Source organism: Hypanus sabinus, chromosome 2, assembly GCF_030144855.1.
Source record: "Hypanus sabinus isolate sHypSab1 chromosome 2, sHypSab1.hap1, whole genome shotgun sequence".
NCBI lineage: Eukaryota > Metazoa > Chordata > Chondrichthyes > Myliobatiformes > Dasyatidae > Hypanus > Hypanus sabinus.
Window position 1 is genome coordinate 174,968,012 of NC_082707.1, and position 12,721 is coordinate 174,980,732.

Consider the following 12,721-nt stretch of genomic DNA (forward strand, 5'->3'; position numbering starts at 1 on the left):
GGGGTAGGGGGTGTCGGAACAAAAAAATTCAAATAAAGTCAATTGAATTTGGTGGAAGATCTAGGAAATAAAGAAATAATATTTCAGCTTCTGGAACCAACTCCTTTTCATCTTCATGTATTTATTAGATTTAAAATAACATCAAAAATTTGAGAGCTACTCAAAGAAAAAAGATATCCAGAAAAATATTAATAACATAAGCTAAACTAAAAAAGATCAATATCATCAAGTGTGAAGTAGTACATTATGGATAAAACAGAATTTTAAAAAGGGGCTATGTTTGGTTTAGGTTCACAGCCCTTTGATTTGATATCTCAAACACAAGTAAATTTGCAGATGCTGGAAATCCAGGCATCACACACAAAGTGCTGGAGGAACTCATTTGGCCAAGCAGTATCTATGAAAAAGAGTTCAGTTGAATTTTTGGGCCGAGATCCTTCATCAGGGCTTGATATATTTGGTTAATAATTCTTCCCTGTCAAATGTGTTCAGATTTGTTTTCAAATCTTACATCATCTTATTTTCCGTAAGGAAAAATGAACCTTGATCCCTTGTTTTTCAAATATGACCAACCCAGTTCCAACATCTTCTTACCCTTTGCAGAATCCTTCAGCCCTCCCAAATGCAAACAGAAAATGCTGGAAATACTCAGCAGATAAGGCTACATCTTTGAGGGAAAAAACAGGGTTAATATTTTAGATTCATCACTAATAATCTAAAAGATTGTTTCTCTCTCTTTCCAATTTTATACTTTTCCTTAAACAGTCATAAAATCATTAAAGTCTCAAATGGCCTCCAAAACAGTTTGAGTCAGTAGTTCTGACAAATTACTTGAAATTTACTAAAATTACTACATCAAATTGAACCATTCTTCTATTTGCCTTTTAACAACTTATATTTTGCTCTCAGGTTATTAACATCTGCTTAAGATACAGTAGGTCAATGATATCAAGGTTATTAACATCTGCTTAAGATACAATAGGTCAAAGATATCAAGGTTAATTTCCACCTTTTGTAATTTTTTGTTTATTACATCATTTATTTCCTTGCTGCTTACAGCAAATGAAGGTCGTATAACCATATAACAATTACAGCATGGAAACAGACCATCTCGGCCCTTCTAGTCCGTGTTGAATGCTTACTCTCACCTAGTCCCGCTGACCCGCACTCAGCCCATAACCCTCCATTCCTTTCCTATCCATATACCTCTCCAATTTTACTTTAAATGACAATACTGAACCTGCCTCCACTATTGATATATTTGCTATTTGTTCAGCTTTGGCTCTTCACCCCATAATCTACAAGAATTTTAACTAACTTCTGACCTTGTTCAGATTTTCTGTGCAGAATCATGGAAAGTTACAACAGCTGAAGTCACTTAAAAGAGCTAATCTGACTGACATAGGTTACCAGTAACATTACATTGTTTTATCCTGCAATGTGGACCTCATTACACCTTACGAAAATCCACGTGTTTATAAGACAGCAATTTTGATTTTATGCGCTATTCTCGTTGACCTGTAAACTCCACCCTCCCCATCTCCACAATCCCACGCTTAACCCCGACCATGCCCTCCCATTATCTTTCATTTCTCCACAATCTCCTTTGAACTAAAAATAACATTTTGTTGTGCTTAGCTAAAGTGACCAGAATCCGAAGGGTAAAATAACGGGGCATTGCGCTACATGATCATGGGTGAGATCTGGTGATCCTGTAGTTGCTATTTTCCCAACCGAGTGCCCCAAAAAAATATAGATCCTGGTCTTGAGTATATGAAGTGGGGGAATTGCAAAGATTTACAACCTCTCAACCCATTTGAAAACCTCCATCCTACGACAACGACCCCTCGTTCTGTACACTAAAGACTACTAGCATCTGCCTTGCCCAATTTCCACTCGGAGATTTGATTTAGATTAGTGACGAACATTGCTACTATTTATCATTAGCAATTGTACTGTAAAGCCTTTCTGGTGGAAACACAGGATGTAGGCGCAGTGTGACCTGACAGACGGACTCCGCCCGGCCTTCGCTCGAGCGACCTGCCGTGCCGCTCACATCCGGGTGCTGCGGGCGGGCGGGCGCTCGCTCGCTCGCTCGCTCGGCGCAGCCGCCGTTGTCGCCGGGCGCTGGGAGCTGGTGCTGTAACACGGCCGCGCTTGCGGCATGCCTGGGCTGCTTCTCGCCCTCGCGGGTCGGTAATCGCCGCGAGGTGAACGCGCTACCCTCTGAAGTTCGCGTCGCTGTCGGCCGGGGGGAGTAGAGGTGAGTATCGGCCCCGAGCTCTGTGTGTGCGCCATAAGTCGCGGCCTCCAGCTACTCCGGAGCCGCGGCGAGGCAGAGGGCGCCATGTCAAGGTACAGGCCTCCACGTTGAAATTGTGGGGCAGAGATAGTTACTTCAACTGTGTTTCTTTCTTCTTTTCCTTCTCTCCCACCCCTCCCCCCGTCTGATCAGACGCGTTTTGAATCTTTATAACCGCGCCGAGCTCGTTTTTTTTAACAAAAGCGTCGACTTTGCCTTAAAGGTGCCCTTCCTGTACATTAGCCTTGATCAAATCAAAAGGGCGTTTCATGGGTGTGTACTTTCTACTTTACTGTGATGTATCTGCACCTTTATTGGGATTAAACTAAGTGAGAGCGATTGCCCTTGATCTGCACAACAGAAACGCAGAAGATGTTAGAAAACGCTGGAAAAGCTTAAAAGGTCAGGCAGCATCTGTGAAAGGATAAACACACAACTTATCAGGTTGTAGACCGTATATCTGAACTGAAAAGAAAACTTTTTTTCACGTTCCACAGTTTTCAATATCTTCAGATTATAATTCAGATGTTTAGATGTTTTTTATAGTTACTTTACCAAAACTATCAGATACCTGTATACAAAATTTCACTTATTAAACATATGACAGAATCTGCAGAGTTCATGAACCACCTCAACACCCATAGGTGGAGGAGCAAATCAGCCTTGACCCAGAGGGACTGCCCAAGAAGCTGTCTTTTTATGAAATAATTAGGAATGGTATTCATGTTGTTAAAACTGCCTAGCAGGGGATTAAATATGTGGTTAATAATAATAGATAATTGTATAACAATTTCAGTTGTGAGCAGGAGTATGAACTAACATTAGTTTGATATAATTCCACATGCTAAATTACAGATCTACTTTGTTAAATTAATATATCAGAGCCCCGAACTCCTGGTGAAGTTGTTGGGGCACAGTCATGACAAGCTTTTTGCCTGATCTCTTTTGGTGATTGCTCATCGTACAGCATGTCTTGGGCATCTGAAACCTGGCAGACCCCATCCCTCTCCAGGTTTTTTTTACGAGGTCGAGACACTCAACCCAGGCACAGATGGAGAGCATGCAAGGGAGCTGGCCAGATTTGAACTCGGGACCTCTTGCCCCAAAGTCTAGCGCTGATACCACTACACCACTAGCCGAAGTATCAGTGGGTAGGATAGATTGTATAAAATAATCCTCATGGAACAAAAATACTACCACTAGTATCTTCCCCCAATTTCGGTATCCACTCCACAAATTGGAAATGTACTGTACAGTCAAAACTGCAAAAGGAACTTCATGTGGACGAGAGGTATGTTCTCAGACTACAGAAACACTCCAGAATATTCAGTCAAAATAGTAAAAATGTTATAAATAATCAAGCCAGGTTGCAGCTGTGGAAATACAAAGCAAATGTTTAAGACTATACTGGATAAAGATGTAACCATCTTTCAGTATGTGGAAGACCTGAGAGGTTAAATGACAAAAAGGATATTATGATGAGCAGAAGGGAAAGGTGCTGATATAAACAAAAGTGTAAAGATGTGAAATGAAGTATCAAATTTTTTTTTTGGAGGGGGGTGGACTAGGAATAATGACCACGATTCAAGCTCTGAACTCAATGCTGTGTGTGGAAGACTACAAAACTCATAATCAACAATGTGTTTCAAATGTGCACTGCTTTGAATGCCAAAGGAGTTGAGAACAGAAATATAGACTGAGTATGGGGTAGTAAGTTAAGTGATCTGAAACTTGCGGTCATGCCTGTGGCTTTGGTGGAAGCATTCTACAAATTAGTCATGAAATCTGTATTTCGTTATCCCTAGCGTAAAGCAAACCACATTGTGAAGAGGGCATACTTTGTTTAATTTGAAAGAACCAGAGGTTAATTGCAGTTGAATTGAGATGTTAGGCATCAAGGCAGTAAGGAAGCATATTGAAGTAATTGAGGACTTAATGAGTGTCATTAAGGGAAAGATTCAGTCTGAGTATTAAAAGAGGACAGGAATTGTGCTTAATGATGGCAATAGAAATTGCAGAGATTCTGCTGATGATGGATGTTGACAATGTGGGCAGCAAAAGTAAGAACAACATTGTTGGGGTCTCAGGAGTATGATTGGGGTGAAGACAAAATGTGCTAAATGGCAGAATTGAATCCATGGCTAAGGAAAAAGATCTGATTCAATAGTGTTGCAGCAAAAGTTAGCACCATCTGAAAAAATGCAACAGAGAGAAAAACTGGAAAAGTGAGGTGGAATCCTTTTAGGAAGTTTTTTAATTGGGCAGTTCTCTAAATGTTATTGTGGAGTGGTTATTTCAAATAACTGCAAATGCTGGAAATCATAAATATAAAAACAAAGATACTGCTGTAAGCACTCAGCAGGTCTGAACATCTGTGGAAAGAAATAATTAATGTTTCAGGTAATACTGCATCTTGAATTTGGAATATTAACTTTAGCTTTCAGCAAAAGCTGCTTGAGCTGTTGAGCATTTGCAGCATTTTCTGTGTTTAAATCTTTATGCTTTTTTGTGATATTTAACAAAGTGAATAAATTTAAATATAACAAGTATATTTTTCCATTTTGGCAGCAACTTGGTTTTGCGTATCATGGATTAGAAGAATTAATCTGAATACTACCTACTATTTTTAAAAATTAATTATTTTCATTTCTGCATTAGTTTTAGCGTAGCATAGAAACAGACCTTTTGCCCAACTGGTCTGTGCTGGCCAAGATGCCTATCTGAAGTAGTCTATTTGTCAGCATTTGGCTTATTACCTTCTAAACCAGGGTTCCAACTTTTTTATGTCATGGACCCCTACCATTAACCCAAGGGTCTTTGGACCCCAAATTGGAAGCCCCTCTTCTAAGCTATGAACCTGTCCAACTGTCTTTTAAAAGTTGCAATTGTACCTGTCTCAATCACTTCCTCTGGCAGTTCATTCTACATGCCCTTTTTTATTAAAAAAAAAGTTATTCCTTGAGTTTCTATTAACTCTTTTCCCTCTCACCTTAAACTTATACCTTCTAGTTCTTGATTTCCCAAACCCTGAGGGGAAGGACTGAGTGTGTTCAACCTATATGTGTCCCTCATGATTTTATGCACATCAGTAAGATTGCCTCTCAGTCACCTATGTTCCATGGAAAAAAAGACTGCCAGCCTGTCTGGTCACTTGCTTTTAGTTAGTCGCTTGACTCCTGATAATATCCTGGTGAATCTTTTCTGTCCTTCCAGTTTAATAACATCTTTCTTGGGGCAGGATGACCATAATTGGTTTCAAAGTGCTTTCTCACGAATGTATCGAGTCACTGTCCTGACTGTTGAATGCCAGTATGACAAAAGCCTTTTTCACTGCCCTATCATCTCCCTGTAACTCCACTTTCAGGGAGCCACATGTACCTGAACTCCAAGGTCTTTCTGTTCCCACAACATTTTTGGGCCCTACTACAATGTTATTTAATTTAGAATTGAAAATCAGAACTATCAATCTTTGATGTCTGAGATCTTATTTTTTTCTACTTTTAAGCACTGGATTAAACCTTCAGCTTTTCAAATTTTGGTTGACCTTTTACCCAATTTTGCAATGTTGAGAGTTTTACTTAACCTGAAAGAACACCCCCCACCCCTGTCCATTTTCCTTCACAGATGCTGCTTGACCCATTGAGTGCCTCCTACAGTTTGTGTTTTTTTTTGCTCCAGATATCAGTATCCAAGGTTTCTTGTGGCTCCGTTCTAAATATATGTATATTTGTTTCCAGCTGTTGCTCAATGCATCTCTGTCTCTGTCTACAAGTCTTACCACCTTAAAAGTATGCTGTTTAGGCATTAGGTGAGTTATTTACTGACTAGTTGGAGCAAACATATTTTGCCTGCCTACTCATAAAGGTCTTGACCAGTTGGTGTTGAACCTTTGTCTTAAACCAAGGCTTATATGGCAATTGCACTTTGCTACTAAATTGGTAAATGGGTTTATTATTGTCACATGTACTAAGGTACAGTTCAAAACTTGTTTTGGGTACAATTTCTACAGATCAATCATTACACTTGTGGTGCAAAATAAAGTGTGTTGCAGTTACAGAGGAAGTGCAGTGCAGGTAGACGATAAGGCGCAAGGTCATAAAGCGGTAAATTGTGTGGTCAAGAGTGCATCATATTGTAGTAGGCAGCTGTTCAATAGTCATAAACAGTGGGATAGAAGCTTTCCAGCTGTTGTAACTTTTGCCCAATGGGAGCGGGGAAATGAGAGAATGTCCAGACTGGGTGGGGTCATTGGTTAAGTTGGCTGCATTACTAACGCAGTGAGAAGTGTAGTCAGAGTCCATGGAAGGAAGACTGGTTTTTGTAATATGCTGAGCTGTGTTCAGAATTCTCCAGTTTCTTGCAATCACGAGCAGAGCAGTTGGCATACCAAGTCATGAGGCATTTGGATGCTTTTTATGGTGCATTGATAAAAATTAATCATTATCAGAGGGCACATGTCCAATTCCATCAGCCTCCTAACAACTTGAAACTCCCAAACCTCTTGACCTCATTATTGTTGATGTAAACAGAAACATGTACACCAACCCCTGCCCTGTAGTCAATGACTAGCTCTTTTGCTTTATTGAAATTGAGGGAAAGGTTCTGTCATGACACTGTGGCGGCTCATTTCCTAGCGTATGCGAACCGACTCACAATTAGATAGCCTACGGGGGTTTGCGAGCACAGAGCTTTGGAGCCTCTTCGCCATGGGGGGCCGGTTGACAGAGGCTTAAAAGTGAGGCTGAAGTTTTCGAATAAAGTTTTTCCTTCGACTGCAGTTACCGACTCCGTGTCGTAATTTTAGCGCTGTTTGTAGCACACCGCTACAATTGGTGACCCCGACGGTCCAAACGATTTTTGGACCAGAAATGACCGACGCCGCCTCTGTTCATGCGGTTTCGTTGAAACTGCCGGGTTTCTGGACACAGCGCCCGGACCTATGGTTCCAGCAAGCCGAAGCCCAATTCCACGTTCGCCGGATCACCTCAGAAGACACCCGCTACTACTACGTGGTGGGCTCCCTCGACCAGGACACAGCTGCCCAGGTCGCGGAGTTCGTACAGTCGCCCCCGGCAGACGGCAAGTACACGGAATTCAAAGCCCTGCTCCTCAGGATTTTCGGACTCTCACGGCGCGAGCGGGCTGCCCGTTTACTGCACCTGGATGGCTTGGGCGACAGACCTCCATCGGCTTTAATGAACGAGATGTTGTCTCTGGCCGAGGGACACACAGGCCTCATGTTTGAGCAGGCATTCCTGGAGCAGCTGCCCGAGGACGTACGCCTGCTGCTGTCCGACGCGGATTTCAGTGACCCCCGGAAGGTGGCAGCCCGGGCGGACTTGCTGTGGAACGCCAAAAAGGTGAGCGGGGCGTCCATCGCACAGATCACCCAGCCACGCTCCCGGCAGCAAACCAGTCCAGGCCCGGCCGCAGAGCCCACTAACCCCCGGCCCAATGAACACTGGTGCTTCTACCATCAGCGGTGGGGCGCAGAAGCCCGCCGTTGCCGCCCGCCCTGCAAGTTCCCGGGAAACGCCAGGGCCAGCCGCCGCTGATGGCTACGGCGGCTGGCCATCGGGATAGCCTCCTGTATGTGTGGGATAGCAGGTCGGGACGCCGCTTTTTGGTTGATACTGGGGCTGAGGTCAGCGTTTTACCTCCGACAAGTTACGACACTCGCAGCAGGGCACCGGGTCCCCCCCTGAGGGCCGTGAATGGCAGCACAGTAAGGACCTATGGCACCCGTCAGGTGCAGCTACAGTTCGGCCCCAGCCAGTTCACGTGGGACTTCACACTGGCCGCCGTAGCCCAACCGCTTCTGGGTGCGGATTTTTTGCGAGCTCACAGCCTGCTGGTTGACCTGCCCAGGAAGAGACTGGTAAACGCCGAGACCTTTCAGACGTTCTCCCTGGGCGCGGCCCAGTTGCCAGCCCCTCACCTCGGCTCCATCACGCTGTCCGACAACGACTTCACCAGGGTCCTGGCGGAGTTCCCATCGGTTCTGGCACCGCAGTTCACAGCAGCCATGCCCGTGCTCGGCGGCTTCCCCCGGACAAGCTCCGACTGGCGAAGGAGGAGTTCCAGAGAATGGAGGAATTGGGGATCATCCGGCGGTCCGACAGCCCCTGGGCTTCCCCCCTGCACATGGTGCCCAAAGCGACGGGGGGCTGGAGACCGTGCGGCGACTACCGCAGGCTGAACGAGGCTACCACACCGGACCGCTACCCTGTGCCGCACATTCAGGACTTTGCGGCAAACCTGCACGGCGCCCGGATCTTCTCCAAGGTCGACCTTGTCCGAGGGTACCATCAAATCCCGATGCATCCTGACGACGTCCCCAAGACGGCTCTCATCACCCCGTTTGGCCTCTTCGAGTTCCTCCGCATGCCGTTCGGCCTGAAGAATGCCGCACAGACGTTCCAGCGGTTAATGGACGCGGTGGGACGGGACCTGGACTTCGCGTTCATCTATTTGGATGACATCCTCATAGCCAGCGGCAGTCGTCAGGAGCATCTGTCCCACCTCCGTCAACTCTGCGCCCGACTGAGTGAGTACGGTCTTACAATTAACCCTGCCAAATGCCAGTTCGGACTTGATACCATTGACTTCCTGGGCCACAGGATTACTAAAGACGGGGCAACCCCTCTGCCCGCTAAGGTAGATGCGGTCCGCCACTTCCCCCGACCCACCACGGTCAAAGGCCTCCAGGAATTCGTAGGTATGGTCAATTTCTACCGCCGCTTCCTCCGTTCAGCTGCCCGGATCATGCGCCCCCTGTTCGCCCTGATGTCGGGTCCGAGCAAGGACATTACCTGGGACGAGGAGTCCGCCGCCGCTTTCGTTCAAACGAAGGAAGCTTTGGCTGACGCCGCAATGCTAGTACATCCCAGAATGGACACCCCTACCGCCCTCACAGTGGACGCATCAAACACGGCAGTCGGTGGGGTGCTGGAGCAGCTCATCGCAGGTCGCTGGCAACCCCTGGCGTTTTTCAGCAAACACCTGCGGCCACCCGAGCTCAAGTACAGTGCTTTTGACCGGGAACTGTTGGCGCTCTACCTGGCAATCCGGCATTTCAGGTACTTCCTAGAAGGTCGGCCCTTCACCGCGTTCACGGACCACAAACCGCTTACCTTTGCGTTTACGAAAGCATCCGACCCCTGGTCATCCCGCCAGCAACGCCACCTGTCCTACATCTCTGAATACACAACGGATGTCCGGCACGTCTCGGGTAAGGACAATGTCGTGGCGGATGCGCTCTCTCGCCCTACCGTTCATGCCCTTTCCCAAGGGGTAGACTTTGAGGCACTGGCAGAGGCACAGCAGGTAGATGAGGAGATTCCGAGTTACAGGACTGCAGTCTCTGGTTTGCAGCTCCAGGACTTCCCCGTGGGCCCAGGTGAGAGGACCCTACTCTGTGACGTCGCCACCAACCAGCCCCGTCCGGTCGTCCCCGCAGCCTGGCGGCGACGTGTTTTCAACTCCATTCATAACTTGGCGCATCCCTCCATCCGGACAACTGTCCGGATGGTTTCCAGCAGGTTCGTTTGGCACGGACTCCGCAAACAGGTCAGTGAATGGGCCAGGACGTGCATGCACTGCCAGACGGCCCGCCTGCGAGGAGCCAACTGGGCGGACGAGCTTCCCTGGGTCCTTCTCGGCATCCGCACAGCGCCCAAGGACGACCTGCACGCCTCGTCGGCCGAGTTGGTATACGGCGCGCCCCTGGCCGTCCCCGGGGAGTTCCTACCAGCCCCGAGGGGGCAAGAGGAAGAACCCGCTGCAGTCCTGGGCAGACTTCGCGAGAAGCTCGGTAACCTGGCCCCCATACCCACTTCACAGCATGGGCGGCACCCGACCTGCGTACCCAAAGACCTACGGAACTGTAAGTTTGTGTTTGTACGAAGGGGCGGGCATCGGCCACCGCTGCAGCGGCCATACGAGGGGCCGTTTACGGTGCTCCGGAACAACGGGTCCACGTTCGTGCTGGACGTTGGGGGGAAGGAGGAGGTTTTCACGGTGGACCGCCTCAAGCCGGCCCATGTGGACCTGGCGCAACCGGCCGAGTTTCCGGCGCCTCGGCGCAGAGGCCGACCTCCCAAGCAGGTTCTGGCCCAGGCTGTGGACATTGGGGGGTGTATCGCCGGTTCTGGGGGGGGGTTATGTGGCGGCTCATTTCCTAGCGTATGCGAACCGACTCACAATTAGATAGCCTACGGGGTTTTGCGAGCACAGAGCTTTGGAGCCTCTTCGCCATGGGGGGCCGGTTGACAGAGGCTTAAAAGTGAGGCTGAAGTTTTCGAATAAAGTTTTTCCTTCGACTGCAGTTACCGACTCCGTGTCGTAATTTTAGCGCTGTTTGTAGCACACCGCTACAACACCATGTCACTTGGCTGTTTATCTCCCTCCTGTACTCATAGTTATTTGAGATGTAGCTTACAGTGTTGGTATCAACTGCAAACCCATTAGTTACAGCAGAATCTGGCCATACACTTATGTGTATAACTATAACTTATAACTAGGAATGTTCAAGATTTTTCCCCAGCTGTGGTGAAGAAATTACAAAGTCCATGTCAGGCAGTAATATGGATAGAGAAACGAGTTGTACTCTTGTATGTTCATTGCTTTCCTTCAGCTTGTAGAGACTGTAGATTTCTGGTGTACTGTGAAATACTGGGGAGAAAGGAAATGACAAAGACATTAAACAAATACTGTGTGTTGGTCTTCATAGAAAAAGGTAAAATCTCTGATCGAAATGCTACAGAATACAAAACTAAGGAAATTAGTTCCGGCTTATTAGAAGTTAGCAAATGAGATCCCATTATTTTAAAAAGGAAGGAGAGAAAATGGCAAAATACAGTACTAGGTGCCTAACAAGAATTCAGGGAAACTAGCATAGTTGTAGAGAGAATATGAAAATTTCATTGGAGGTCAGAAATGAACCTGGATCACTGGAGATGTGAAGCAATTGCTCTGTTTGCAGTGCCTAAGCGCTGGCCTCAAAACATTTTTTTGGCATTTGATTCCCTCTGTGGAAAGTGAACTAAACAAATCAGTGAGGATTGTGCTAGGGACAGCTAGCAAGTGTCATCATGCTTCCAGTGCCAACATAATATGCCACAAACTTACTAACCTTAAATGTACATCTTTGGAATGTGGGAGGGAACCAAGAAGCTGGAAGAGCCAGGAGTCAATAAATTTGCTGCTGTATTTCCTTGTTTTATAAAAGTGATTGTTCTTCAAAAGTGACTATAAAATGCTTTGGATATGCTGAAATTGTGAAAAGAGATGTATGTTCTAATGTTAAATATTAAGATGTTTAGTGCAATTTCTCTTTCATGTTTACAGTACATTAAGTTCTCAGAGACATTTGTAGATTTGTATTATCTCTTAATACTACAGTGAGCCTTATATTATGATTGTTTAGGTAATGGATATTTGTGCCCTCTGAGAATTAACAAATCATTATCCAAGATTTTGAGATGTAAAATGAAATATCTCTCACTGAACTTATGTTGTAAAAAATCTTTTGTTTTTCATATTGCACCATAATGCATGTACTGATGAGACAGCTTGCATTATGGAGACCCACAATTTGCATAGAAACGCACAATATGGACCATTTTCTAGGAAAACAAACAAGGACTCCGTTGTAATTTGGGAGTTGTCGTTATTATGGACAATAATCTACATTACTGTTATAAAATCATTCAGTTAAAAAGAATAAATTAAGAAATAGAAGTGGGCACAGGCAAACCTGCTTCATGTGTCTGCTCTGCCAAGTAAGGTCATTTTTTGATGAACTACCGGTTTCTTCAAAAATATTACAAAGTCTGTTATCTCTGTCTTGAATATACGATGTGATAAGCCCTCTCACATAGAGAAGTTGAAAGGTTCACTACTTAGAAATGAAATTTATTTTCATGTCTACCCTTGAGTGTCTGAGACTGTAACCCCTAGTCTTCAACACATACTGAGCAAGAAAGTAGTAGATAAAGATTTGTCCATCACAGACAAAGCCCTTCCCAGCACAGTACATTTACATGGAACACTGCCACAATAACGAGGAAATCTGCAGATTTTGAAAATTCAAGCAACACACACAAAATGCTGGTGGAACACAGCAGGCCAGGCAGCATCTATAGGAAGAAGCACTGTCGACATTTTGGGCCGAGACCCTTCGTCAGGCCCCTTCGCCACAATAAAGCAGTTTATATCATGAAAAACCATGTCTTCTCACTATTGGAGAGGAGGAAGGAGGTACAGGAGGAAGGATTGGATAGGAAGTACGGAAGCCTTAGTTCCCACATCACCAGACTCAGCCACAGCTATTACCCTACAAACATCAGGCGCCTGAACTGTTGATAATTCACCAATAATCTGAACTGATTCTATGACCTGCAAACTCACTTTCAAAAA

The 12,721-nt window shown here is 45.7% G+C and overlaps 1 protein-coding gene across 7 annotated transcripts in view; it reads left to right on the top strand.

Annotated features, from left to right (window-relative positions):
* The first annotated feature begins 2,073 nt into the window (after positions 1–2,073).
* Positions 2,074–12,721, top strand: part of ppm1aa (protein phosphatase, Mg2+/Mn2+ dependent, 1Aa) — a 60,926-nt gene continuing 50,278 nt past the window's right edge. For 5 of the 7 annotated variants that reach the window (XM_059959869.1, XM_059959882.1, XM_059959862.1 and 2 more), the window contains exon 1: positions 2,077–2,263. The gene's annotated coding sequence lies outside the window, so the exon portion shown is untranslated. Of the gene's footprint in view, positions 2,264–6,039; positions 6,111–12,721 lie in introns of all 7 variants that reach the window. The other 2 variants (XM_059959847.1, XM_059959841.1) reach the window with 2 other exon arrangements.